Source organism: Paramormyrops kingsleyae, chromosome 8 (genome assembly GCF_048594095.1).
Source record: "Paramormyrops kingsleyae isolate MSU_618 chromosome 8, PKINGS_0.4, whole genome shotgun sequence".
Classification (NCBI taxonomy): domain Eukaryota; kingdom Metazoa; phylum Chordata; class Actinopteri; order Osteoglossiformes; family Mormyridae; genus Paramormyrops; species Paramormyrops kingsleyae.
Genome location: NC_132804.1, coordinates 30,089,978 through 30,104,475, shown reverse-complemented (window position 1 = coordinate 30,104,475; position 14,498 = coordinate 30,089,978). Strand labels below are relative to the sequence as shown.

General features: G+C 39.8%; 1 protein-coding gene across 3 annotated transcripts in view; it reads right to left on the bottom strand.

Annotated features, from left to right (window-relative positions):
- mapkapk2a (MAPK activated protein kinase 2a) overlaps positions 1 to 14,498 on the bottom strand; it is a 75,381-nt gene that overhangs the window by 20,816 nt on the left and 40,067 nt on the right. The window contains exon 1 of one of the 3 annotated variants that reach the window (XM_023832356.2): positions 696 to 783. The exons of the other annotated variants lie outside the window; for them this stretch is intronic. The gene's annotated coding sequence lies outside the window, so the exon portion shown is untranslated. Of the gene's footprint in view, positions 1 to 695; positions 784 to 14,498 lie in introns of those variants that run through there. 3 annotated transcript variants of the gene reach the window in all.

Below are 14,498 nucleotides of genomic sequence, written 5' to 3'. Positions count from 1 at the left end.
ATATCTTTACTTTCTGATCTTTCGCAGTACATTTTTGGCGGTGCAGCAGTGAAAAAGGTCACCCCTTAAACAATTTCCAGCTGCACCACTTTCTGAACGTTGTGTAGGCTATTTAAACCGGTACTGCGGTATAAGAAAACCATTTTTATTGTTATGATATGAATTTTTCGGTATGAACCGGTATACCTTCCAGCAGTAACAGCAACCAACAAAAGTAACCTTTGCTCAATGCATATCAGCCAGTAAACCAAATGTTGCCCATCTCAGGCATGCCACAGCAGCTGGTCATCAGACACCAGAGCAACAAAACATACCAAACAGCAAAACTGAAACATGTCACATTATTTAACAAGAAAAACCTGAAGCTCCACGTTATACAGAATTGAGTATAATTGAAAATATCTGAAAAATCTGAGACCTGCCAAGGAGAACAAACACATTCATAAAACTGCCATTGCAAATTGATCAGAACTCATTCACAAAAACAAACACCTCCTGACACCATCACTACATTGTCATATATGCCGATAACAATAATACCAGAAGTTAAAAATCTAAGTTTAGCTTCAAATTTTTCAACTAAAATTTAAGACAGCCTCAGCTAACACTGAGGAGTTTTCTCTGACAGAAATGGGGAAAGTAAGGAAGAGAAACATAGTATTTCATTTCTAGGAATGAAAATAAGTATACAGTACCGAACATACACTCAAGGCGAGATAACATCTCAACTCCAGGAACTAACATGTCCGTTTTAGACAAAATCCAATTCATATCATCGTATCATAGTGACAGTTGGTGGAAGGATACTCAACACCGCACTACATTCAGAATTTCAGGAGGAACAGCACCATCTGCGGGCAGCAATCTGCAGCTACACCTCTACATTCACCAAAAACATCATTTTTAAGCTGTGAAAGATATAGTGAAAGCAACAAGTTTCATTTATAAATATAAACACACAAAGGCACACAGCATCTATGAATGAATAAATGCTTTTTTAAAACACCCAAAGCGCTTTACGGAACCAATGGGAAGCCACTTCTAGGGATGGGTACTGTTAAGATTTTAACGGTACTACTACTTTTATCGATACCTCTTATCGGTCCGGTACTTTAATGGGTAATTTTTGTTAGGAAAAAAGAAGAACATAATTAACATTGCTTTATTTTCCTCATACTTACATTATATAGATTAACATTCTTGAGCAGCTAAATGCATTATTTTGAAAATCACTACTATAGATCACACACAGAGGTGTACCTATCCATACCTAATCTGAATGACTGGGTATCGGCCCTATGTGATCAATCCACGTCTGATACTTACTTTTTTAGTTTTCAGCAGTCTGTAAAAAGATTGCTCCTATTTCTTGTTAACCTCCTATATATTTAAGCATCAATGAAAGTACCTTTTACTGTTTTAATATCATTAATGGTTTTAGACCAAGCAGTTTCATTGCTCCATTGAGGAACCCATTTGGGTGTACCTTTTACCTGCTCTAAGATACTGTCATTTTAAACAGCTCAAAACTCAGCATGGATCTCCGACATCCAAGGCTACCTTGGACTTAAACTAAACAAAAAATTAACACCCTGAAATTCAGCTAAAACAGTCTTCCACGTATATGCAAGACAAAGGTGACAGCAACCAACAAAAGTAACCTTAGATGCTCGATGCATGTCAGCCAGTAAGCTAAATGTTACCCAATTTAAGCATGCCACAGCAACTGGTCATCAGGCACCAGAGCAACAAAATATACAAAGCACCATATACCAAAACTAAACATATTACATTATTCATCAAGAAAAACCAATCCACGCCATAGAAAATTGAGCATGACTGAAAATAACATCTAAAATATCTGAGACCTGCCAAGGAGAACAAACACATTCATAAATCTGCCATTCCAAAATTGTCAGAACTCGTTCACAAAAACAAGCACCTCCTGACACCAAAGCAACCCTGCATCCAGGAATTGCTCATGTTGATGGACTATTTTCACATTTACTTCACGAGTGCTGCTTGTGAAATGGCTGGAAACCAGCAAAAGATGCTGCTTCAGATCAGACATGGTTGTCAATATCTTTCCCGTGAAAAGTCATTATAGGCTATTGCTGAGATATGGCCTTTTGGTGCTCAGCTCATTGTGTGTTTGTGAGACCAATTCATTTCTGCTTAGTAACCAAACAATATGTTCTCCTTTTCTTTTGTTCATAAAACCTAAAAAGGGAGCACTTTCAGTTTTTTGTGCCAATAAATAGTTTGCACTACAAGATCAGTCACTACATTATGTCATATATGCCGATAATAATACCAGAAGTTAAAAATCTAAGCTTAGCTTCAAATTTTTCAACTAAAATTTACCGAACATACACTCAAGGCGAGATAACACCTCAGCTCCAGGAACTTAGTTAACGTGTCCGTTTTAGACAATCCAATTTCATATCATCGTATCATAGTGACAGTTGGTGGAAGGATACTCAACACCGCACTACATTCAGAATTTCAGGAGGAACAGCACCATCTGCGGGCAGTAATCTGCAGCTACACCTCTACATTCACCAAAAACATCATTTTTAAGCTGTGAAAGATATAGTGAAAGCAACAAGTTTCATTTATAAATATAAACACACAAAGGCACACAGCATCTATGAATGAATACATGCTATATTTATATTGTATAAATATAGGGATGAGTACTGTTAAGATTTTAACGGTACTACTACTTTTATCGATACCTCTTATCGGTCCGGTGCTTTAATGGGTAATTTTTGTTAGGAAAAAAAAAGAACATAATTAACATTGCTTTATTTTCCTCATACTTACATTATATAGATTAACATTCTTGAGCAGCTAAATGCATTGTTTTGAAAATCACTATTATGGATACACAGAGGTGTACCTATCCATACCTAATCTGACGGACTGGGTATCGGCCCTATGTGATCGATCCACGTCCGATACTTAGCCTATTTAGTTTTATTTAGCTTAGCTCCTATTTGTTATCAAACCCCCTGGAGGCGGCTAAGGCGCCGGCACCGAAAATGTTTTAAATGCGTGAAACTAATTTTGTTATCATCGTAAGTGCTTGTTGCATATGCTCGAAAAATACATAAGGAGCATGTTGTGATTTGTATGTATTTCATAAAAAACCTGATTTATTGTATTATCTGTGAGATTTTAAAGACGACAGACTACATTTTCAGATTATATGTATTTTTCGAGCATATGCAACGATCACTGACAGACTGAATTTATGAACGCACGTATATCAGCTGGCCAGTGGTTACTTTTAATCATTAATCCATGTTCGTATAGTTTAGTTAATCCCTAGTGTGGGTTTCAGGCTGCTAGCATTCATAACATACCTGCGGCAAAGACAGATAAACTACGACCTTGGCAGTCGAAAACTGCATTTCTCCGAATGCATATAGACGGATTGATTGTGTTTCCGCCCTTGCAAGCAAAGGACTTGCACTTGTGACAATGGGCACTGTCAACATCGACTCTAGTGAAATGTTACCATACTTTTGAACGTTTAGTTCCCAGCTCCATCTTCACTAAAAGCACGGGCTTGTGGGTGTGCTGCACGCTGCTGCGCGTGAGAGCGCTCCCCGTGCCCCTCCCCTCACACACAGGCTCCAAGAGAGATCTGTCTTCAGTATTAAGAATAGCAAAAATGCAATCAGAAACGAAGCTGGTGAGATTAAATGGGCAAGTGAACTGTTACGTAGCAATAATAAATAGGAAATCTTTTCTCTTAATTTCTCCATCACCGATAGCAGACCTGATAATGTCGAGGTTTATCGATAGTACAGTATTTAATAATTCGGCCCCAGGGCCCGTTTAATACTGTGGCCCGTTTAATACCCATCCATCGCCATTTCAACCACCACTGTGTAGCATCCACCTGGATGATGTGACAGCAGCCATTCTGTCCCAGGGCCCTCACCACACTGTACCTAAGGAGGTGAAAGTGCCGGAAAGAATTAAGATTCAAGATTCAAGATTCAAAGCGTTTATTATCATATGTACAGAAAAGTAGTATTTCTCAGTACAATGAAATTCTTACTTTGCTGTCCACTCACAAATGCCAGGTTAAATTAAATTACAAGTACAAAAGAGCATACTTGAGAAAAATAGTGTAAAAAGAGCTTAAAGTGCAAAGTGACCTGTTGTGCAAATGAGGATGAATTTTATATATATATATATATATATATATATATATAATTGATATAGGGTATGATTAGGTGGTCAGAATTGATAGGGCCACAGTGGGCAATGTTAGCCAGGGCATCAGGGTACCACCCCCTACTCTTTCAAAGGATGCCCAGGGATATTTTATGACCTCAGAGAATCAGGATCTCGGTTTTATGTCTCATCCGAAGGACGGCACCATTTTTAAAGCACAGTGTCCCCGTCACTGCACTGGGGCATTGGGATCCACACAGAATACAGGAAGGGCTTACCTGTTGGCCACAACAACACCTCTTCCCAGCAGCCATGTAGCCTGAGCAAGCAGCTCAGCCTTCACAGAAGTGGAGCAGGGCAGTCCAAGCCTGGCCTCCAGAGATCAGAGCAACAGTAAAGCCGCCATCAAGCTGCAAAGCCTCAGCATTTACAGCATGGGCTTTATTCTATTTGTGCCTGCTACAAGTGCCAGGCACTTAAGGACCGTTTCAAAACTCACAAGGAATGCATCATTTTCAGCATATTTAACTGCCAGATTTTTACTGCCCAGCACATGTTACAACAGTCTTCAATGGCAAACAGTCTAAACCTACTTGGACAATACAGCCCATTGTAAATGCCACAATGGGTGAAAAGACAGATGGAAACACAGCCTGTTCTGTACTATGGTGTCCACCCCACAATTCGTCTACTTCTTCAGCACACACAAATGAATCAGGATATAAAAACTGATCCCACTCACGACACACAAGGAATTACGTGTGGGACGACAAATGTGCCTTATACAAGCAAAAACTACTTTACCTTAAAGCACAGGTGCTGACACAGACCTACTGATCAGAGGGGGTCCCTTTGCCCTAGCTGTACATCTGTGAAAGCCCTCAACTACATCCATTTTTGCTCGGGTACCAAAAAAGCTATCAAGGACCCTCAAGTCCTCAACAAATGAATGCCAGTGGTTATCTATCTTGGCACCTCGTGGGCACAAGTCCCTTTCCCTTTGAAAAACTATATGAAACCAAATGTAATTACAATGATTCAAGAGCTGAAACCCATGAAAATGATGAATCAGTAAATCAACACAAAAGTCTCATCCCAGACGCTTCCCATGTCTGGTTCCCCAATAGTGAAATGAACTGCCAAATCACATCATCTTCAAGAAGAGCCTCAGGACCCATCTGTTCCAGGAATACCCCTACTAGCCTGATACCACCCCATGTTCCCTCAGTGCAAATAGTGCATTTGAATATTTGTATTATTAGTTTCTTGCTTTGTTTGGAAGATTTGTGCAGCCCCTGTTCCAATACTGCTTACACTTGTACCTGAACATTCTTAGGAAGCTCAGTCTAGCTGCACTTGTGTTGACTCCTTGACAACCGTGTTTGTAATGTGTTATTTGGCTCACTTGTACATCACTTTGAATAAAAGCAGCAAGACAATTCTTATGTATGAATACGGATCCTTTAAGAACAATGACATTTTTTGTGAGAAATAACCAAGATGAATTAGCAGACTGGAACAGATGGGGATTCCCCACTGAAGCTGAAGGCTGCCCACTGTCTGATGCCAGCCACTGCAGTGTTCTTATGAGCCACTGCATCAGCACCTCAAATCAGGGAAAACTAGAGAATATGCTAAAGAGGATGAATACAAACCAACCATTAAATAAAGTTGGAGAAGGGTGAGCAACTATTGAGCAATGTGGGTAAGCTGAACACCAAGCTATGAATAAACTGATGGTACTGATGTTACTGATGAAAACCAACAACCAAAGGCTACTGTGAAAGAAAAACTTTAAATTTTATATAAAAGGGGGCTATTTTGCTATTCCGGATTTTCCCTTTCCTTTAGGCTGACAATACGAGGCAACTTTTGAAGCAATGTTGAGGGCAAGGTTGCTGACCAGTATTGCTCGGGCACTTTCCCATTGATATTGGGCAACACATTTCTATCTGAAAAACAGTAATCAGCAGTAGGAAACTATTTGCCATCATCCAGATCCAGAGGAGTTGCCTTTTGTCTCACCTTAATGGCAATGGCCTGGCAACATTGATCAAAAAGGTACCCTGTGTATCATCACCTTTAGTGAGTTATGTACAGTTCTAGAAAAAAATTAAGAGAGCACTGGATATACAATATACAATATTTTTAAGAATCTGCATTGTTAAATCCTTGTTTAATCCTGGTTCTGCTGGCAGAAGGCTACACTGAGCGGCAGGTTGCTTCCAGGCTCAAAATTTCACCACAGTACACAAGAACAAGGTGAAGCAGGAGACACAGGCAATGACCAAAAATCAGCCAGGTAGAGGGCAGAAGCAACATTCTAAAGCCAGAGATAACTAGCTGGCTATGAGGATTGTGTCTGGCCCCATGGATCAAGTGACTGGCGTGAAAGTGCCTCCATGTTCCTTGATTTTGCAAAAGTGGATCCTGGTTCCAACTCCCTGAGCCGCATTGTTGGACTTGGTACTCCAATGCTGGTGGTGTGGCGAAGGAGATCGATCACATACTCGTAGGCAGACACTGGAGGTTTCATCAGAACTGCAGGGTCTAGAGAAATTCCCAGTTTCTGAATTCTGGCCACATATCTGTTGTTACTTTGAAGATTCAGCTTAGATCCAGTAGGCTACCACCTACTAGAAGAATGAGGCTGGACTTGGCCAAACTTCAGGATCAGGCTGTTACTGATGAATTTGCACACAGTTTGTGTGAGGAACTTGCAGGCTTGAATGAGCCTGCTGACTCTAATGTGATGTAAGAAACCTTCTCTAACAAGACCCTGAAGATGGCTGAGGGTTGGTTATGTTGGTGTTGCCGGTGGTCCCAGAAGAGAATGTTTCATCTCGCAGGGCACCCAGGATATTATCAAAAGGAGTCACAGCACATGACTTGGTGGCAACTCCAGTCTGTACCAGGAACGGAGGAGGATGGCTGTAAGGGCTCTGTGGGCAGATAAGGAGGCGTTTGTTAGAGGAAGGTGACCAGGTGACACATCATCTGTTTTCTAGTGATCCACAGGCTGCTTACAGAGGAATCGAAGCATTACATATATCTGAATCTGTTCCTTGGAGAGTCGAGGTCAGGACAAGAGATGGAACGGTCCTTACAGATGAAACTAGTTGTGACCCACTGGGCCAGCTACTTTGAGCAGCTGTTTAAAGCTCATACTTCAGCTAGGACTTTGGACATCTCTAGGTCCTCAGTTCTTGAGGCAGATCCTCCGATCAGCTGTGAACCACCCAATCTCACTGAGATTGCATAGGTGGTGAACCAGCTGGGGGTAAGGAAGGCCACAGGGATCTGTGGTATCCGGGGTGAGCATCTCCAGACTGGTGGTAAGGTTGTCCTCCTGGCATTACAGGCAAATTTTGCTTCCATTTGGGAGACGGGTGTCATCTCAACTGACTGGAAAAATTTCTTGACCCTATCTGGAAAGGGAAGGGTCATCGCCTGGATTGTGGCTACTACAGGGGGATAACACTGCTCTCAGTGCCGGGTAAGGTCCTTGCTAGGGTCATCCTTAACAGGATCCGTGATCACCTGCTCACCTAACAGTGACCGGACCAGTCTGGTTTTATGCCTAAGACGTCTACGAACAACCGCATCCTGGCATTAAGGGTTCTCACTGAGCGCAAACATGAATATCAGCAAAGGTTCTTTGCAGCCTTTGTCAATTTTCATAAAGCATTTCACTCAGTTGATTAAGCTGCCCTGTGGGACATCTTGAGACTTTCCGGGATTACCCCGATGTTGCTGGATGTCATGGCTGACTTGAACATCAGTACTATGAGTGCTGTACAGAGTGGAAGGAGAATCTCTGCGTTCTTCTCAGTTGATTCTGCGGTTCACCAGGAGTATGGAGGTGTGATATGACCAAAATCCTAATATAAGTCATCTCATATCTCGATAACGATATATCACTGCTGCACCATGGATTTATGGACTTTTTCTACAGATCAGCTGCGGATGGAATTTGTAGACAAAAATCCACAAGTAAAAAGGAGCAAAGTTACAAATGCAACCCAATCCACAAATAGACGGGAAGTGATCCACAAATATACAAAACCCTTTCCACATGTACAAATCACTGTATTTTTGTGGATATGACTTTACACAACACAAATAAAAATACATATTTGTGGGTTATGAATTAGCGATTTTTTTTTCTACATATAAGGGGCTCTGTATACTGCAGCTTAAGTCTGGGTGGGAAATTATTTTTTTTAATAGTTTTGAGTTCTCTCGCAATAGTTTTGTGTTTCCTTGCAATACTTTTCAGTTAATAATAACTGTACTGTGTCCCTTTAACCTCACAGTACTTTTCCATTACTAATAACAGTACTGTCCATTTAATAGGCATGTAACGATGAATCGCGAATCGGTTAAAAATCTATGTAAATGTCTGACGATTTAAACCATCTGAGGTGGAAAATAAATTGCTACTTTAGGAGTACTTCACAGTACTTTAACAGAAAAACTGGTGTAATATTACATTTGATTCTACGATGTCAGTTCGACATCAGATGTCACTGCGTATTCAAGTCAACGTCATACGTCAGTTTTTTGTTTTGACCGAACGCGAGATGGCGAGCAAATTTGAAATTGAGAACGCACCGCCAGGCGGTACGGTGGCGCAGTGGTCAGCGTAAGGCGTTAAATTAGTGCAAAAACTCGCGCGCATAAAAACCACGCGCGAGCAGAAAATCAATGCTCTCTACGCGCTCGCGTTTGCACAGCACTCGCTCGCTTGGCGTTAAATTAGTGCCAATGTGCGCTCGCGAGCTGAAACATACTCTCTACGCGCTCGCGTTCGCTGGACCCTACAGTACCTACGCGCTTGCGTCTGCACAGCACTCACTCGCTCGACAGAATGAATTTTGACACTTTGGAGGCGGGAACAGTGGCTAATATCTCCGCTCCTTTGATTGGTTTTTTTAAAATATTGACTACGATTGGCTATTTGCTTTGGTAGAAGATGCAGATATCTGGTCACTGACCGCGGTTAAGTTAGACTCATATTCGATATTCAGATTATTTTTTTGTCTGTGACAGTTATTATTATATTGCATCCACTTAAAGTGCAATGGGGCAACAACTAAGGGGCTAATAGCTCTAAAACAAAATGGGACAGCCATGTCCTATGGAGTGTGCTTTCATCAGTGGATTTAAAGTGATCTTGAAAATCCAAGGATTGTGCGCATTATCCCCCAGAGTCCACTGATGAAAGCACACTCCATAGGACATGGCTGTCCCATTTTGTTTTAGAGCTATTAACCCCTTAGTTGTTGCCCCATTGCACTTTAAGTGGATGCAATATAATAATTACTAACTATTACAGACAAAAAATAATCTGAATATCGAATATGAGTCTAACTTAACCGCAGTCAGTGACAAATTATCTTCATCTTCTACCAAAGCAAATAGCCAATCGTAGTCAATATTTTAAAAAACCAATCAAAGGAGCGGAGATATTAGCCACTGTTCCTGACTCCAAAGTGTCAAAATTCAACCTGTAGAGTGAGTGAGTGCTGTGCAGACGCGAGCGCGTAGAGAGGATGTGTTTTCAGCTCGCGAGCGCACATGCGCGCGTGGTTCAACTTTTGCCATTAATTTAAAGCCGAGCGAGGGAGTGCTGTGCAAACCGTGCAGGGTAGGTTGATTGGTGAGTCTAAAATAAATTGGCCCTGTAGTTGTGTGCGCCCTGTGGTGTGTTGCCGACTGCGCCCATTGTTCCCGTGATAGGCTCCAATCCCCCCCCCCCCACGACCTCAGTTGGGATTAAGCGGTTTCAGAAAATGGATGGATGGATGGAAGCGATCTTAAATCGGCGGTGTAACAGGTGTTCCGGCCAATTCGGTTTCCCTTTGTTTCCCCTGTCGCGCGCTGATTTGTACACGGTTTCGCTGTTGTTTTCATGTCTTTTTACAAAGCTCTTGAGGTAAAAAAAAAAAGCCATATATTTTAAAACATCACATGTTTTTTGTTTTTACAGATAATAAATGAAAGTATTTAATTCGCTGGATAGAGATATTTCTTGATGAAAACGGTATAGTATTGCTTATAAGATTATATTATGCGTGACGATCTACTGTATTCACATGTAACAATGTACCTGAGTGATTTTCAGACATCTCACATACATATTTGCCTAAATATTAGGAGAAACATTATTTCCTGACATCCAGGATATTTGGTTCCCCCCTGTTAAAACAGGTATACAGCAACTCTGGGCCTTGGAACTAATAACAATACAGTATTCACATGTAATAATGTACTTGAGTGATTTTCAGAAATTTCACATACCTCTTTGCTTTAATATTAGGGGAAACATTATTTCCTGATAGACAGGGGAAACATAGGGAAACTGAATTGCCCGGAACACCGGTAATCACAAACGAAAACCGCGAGAAGAGCACAGACAAGACAAAAACTGCATGCAAACATTGTAAAATAATAACCGATACTTTATTGATCCCCGTGAAAAGACTGATAACATACACAAATAGCACAATGAACATGCTTCAGCATGTCCACCGGCACCACAGTGAGCTGAGCAAAGATTATTAAAAGGGCAAAACACGCTAAAAAGCTGCACATGCAAGCCTTAGTTTATTTGAAGAATTTTTTATTTACTTATTTTGATTTGGGATTTGTTTAAAACAGTATTTTACTCAATTCCAGTTGCACTGTTAAGAAGGGGACACGTTTTGCAGAGTTTAGAAAGACAAAGGAATATTTTGAATAAATTGGTCTGCAGCTCATTCTGCTAAAAAAAAAAAAGAGAGAAAATCGTATCCTGAACTCAGAATTGTGGATCGTATCAAATCGTGAGTTGAGTGTATTGTTACATCCCTACCATTTAAAGTACAAAAGATAGAATTAATGGACTAATGAGTATAAACGTATGGAGGGCTAAGAGTGCCAAAATTAAATAAATAAATACACCAATAATTAATTAATTAAATGTGCCATGAATTGTTTAAAATGGGAAATATAAAGAGAAACTATTACTTAAATGTGTCATGAATTATTTAAAATGGGAAATAAAAATATTGTTAATTAAATGTGCCATGAATTATTATCTACCATTAGAAATAAAATCATTATTAATTAATTACATGTGTCATTTATAATTATTTCACTATTTATTTAATTTTGGCACTTTCACCACATCATGAATTAATTTTATGATTTTATCTGTCAGTGTGACCCATCAAAGTCAGTAGGCGGGACAAACAATGATCTATCTGGATCTTGTGCAGCCGATTGTTTTGGTCTGAAGCTGTGTCATTTCCAACATGGCGCTACCAATCATGGACCAGGCCCAATACTGCGCATGTATTCACATTTTGCGGCAGACCGTGATTCAGGGCATGGATGTCGTGTATCATCACTCATTGGTCATGTATTGTGAGATGGGTCATTGATGTTTATATTTGTAGTTCAGCCGTCACTTTATTGTGGTATTTAAACCATATTGCTTTGCCGATTGTAATATTTGCATCTGTGTGCGCGTTGCTATTAGTGCCTGACAGTAATCTTACATAAGGTTTTTCCCAATGGTATTGCTGAATAGATGCCTTTTCTTTAGAAATTGTAATAAAATTGGGGTATATATCAATCTCGTGTACCCATATTGCTTATCAAGGGGCTGTGATATATGTACAGCATTTTCTAAAAAAAAAAAAAAAGTCACTCCAAAATAACAGTTAAGGACTTTTATTTGCAGAACATAAACAATGTTTAAGTTGTGCGGTTTGGCCCAAGATAAAACAATCGGTCGTCTGTCAGAAACAAATATAATTTGCTTCATTTAGCACCACAAGACACAGCTGCCATAACTGACACGAGTGTGTAGTAATTACACTGATACAATTAAAAAAAGAAATGACTAAATAGAAAAAAAAGCAGGCTTAGTTTAAGTAACTTCACAGCACATCGAACTGGGTAACATTAAAGTAATGTCACCTTTGACTGTAAAATTGATGGCCATACCCTGTATTTTACGTCGCTCCTTCTGAAGCACATTTGGCATTAAAGGCCTAATGCGAAATAAAATCATTTAAAGTCGAAGGACTCCATCATTATCCTGTTAATTCTCTTTCCTCTCTGTCGACATTATCACCAAAAATCAACAAACGATGAAATGTGACGCGATGCCATAAAGAAGTCGCAAGCGTGCGCATGCGTAGTAGCGGAAGTTACATTTTCGGTAGATGTAACATTTTCGGTAGTGACACCCCTACCTATATCGCTCAATTAAGGCCGTTGCGAAATTCTTCTTCTTCTTGATTATTATAGGTAGCAATGTAAAAACAAATACTGTCATCTATTGTCTCGGAGTATGTTGACGGGTCCCGTACCGATCCATTATCTGGGATCTATTTGTTTTGACTTGCTGTACAGGGTAACCAATCAGATGTCACTCTCGGTTGACGACCCGCAGTGACAGATAAAATCAATTCATGATGTGGTGAAAGTGCCAAAATTAAATAAATAGTGAAATAATTGTAAATGACACATGTAATTAATTAATAATGATTTTATTTCTAATGGTAGATAATTCATGGCACATTTAATTAAGGATATTTTTATTTCCCATTTTAATTAATTCATGACAAATTTAAATAATAATTTATCTTTATATTTCCCATTTTAAACAATTCATGGCACATTTAATTAATTAATTATTGGTGTATTTATTTATTTATTTTTGGCACTCTTAGCCCTCCATATAAACGTAAATGATACAGACATGTGCAGTTATGTGTGCTTTAAGCATTAAACTATGGGGGATAATATACACTATGCAACTTTCAGAAATGTGTTTTTAAATTTATTTTATTAATTGTAGTGTGTTCATTCACCGTCAGTGACAGTACACAAGACAGCAGGGCTATTGAGGGTGAAGTGCACTCACAAACATTGAAATATTAACTAAAATTCACCCATAAAGAAATTTGGAAAACCAAGTGGTGTTGCTTGCTTTTGTTCAAAGACATTATAGCTAGAAAGCTGAATATAAAGCTAACTTTACTGTGGTGTCATAGTTAAGGTTTAGACCCAAACCCACTTTCTGGTATACCTCCCTGGTATTCTCGCTTGATGGTGTATACATGATGATCTATATATGTGGGCACATGCAGATCTATACTGAAATATTCCAGAAAGCAGGTTCGAGTTTAAACCTTAGCTTCAACGCTGCGGTAAAGTTAGATTTATATAAAAATATTTTCCCACCCAGACCTCATCCAGGCTCCGTAACGGTACGAACGGGACAAAAATCCGCAAATCAATAGGAGAGGAGTCACAAATGTAACTAGATCCGCAAAGACAGGACGTGATCCACAAATGTGCTAAGCACACTTCACGTGTACAAATCACTCTCTATTTTTGTGGATATGATTTATGTTAAAAATATACATATTTGTGGATTGTCTTTTGTGGGTTACAAATAATCCAAGTCTACTACAAACTTCCATACAAGTGCCACATCCCATGTGGTGGCATATATCCTTGCAAAACTGTCATCCTAATGATGGAAAAAATGTTGCCGTAAACAGTGTATTTCGTGACACCGCAAAATAAATGATAGCGCATAATATGAAACAATAGATGTTTTTATTTCATCATCTGATATATATTGTCATATCGCACAGCTGGAGTCAGGGGTGTGTTCTTGCTCCTACTCTGTTCAATACTTGTATGGACTTGGTGTTGGGCAGGGTCGTGGGGTCCAGCGGCTCTGGGGCATCTGCTGGTAAAGAATGATTCACTGATCTTGACTTTGCCAATGATGCTGTGATCTTCGCAGAGTCAACAGAGGCTTTGATCAGGGCTCTCGAGAGACTGAGCGAGGAGTCTGAGTGTCTGGGCTTGCAAGTGTCCTGGATAAAAACTAAGATCACTTACCTCAGCAGTAACATTCATGTCTCTGGTGACTCTTTCTATGAAGTCAGGAGACGGATTGGTAGAACATGGGGGGTCATGAGATCACTGGAAAGGGGCGTGTGGCGCTCCTGATATGCTGAGATGAAGATTGAACTCCTTCAAAAGTCAAGTTCAAACGAATTTCAAATGTCATGCAATTAGTTCAAATATACTGAAACACTTGACTCCCAGTACCCAGTAATAGCCAGTACCACGTCAAAATATTTTTTTTTTTGCTTTTGCTGAAAGATATAACTGGAAAACTGTATGCAAAGTTAAGTTTACCATGGTGTCATAATTAAGGTTTAAACCCGAAACCACTTTCAGGTATACCTCCCTGGTTTTCTGGCATAATGATCTGTGTGGGGATATGCAGA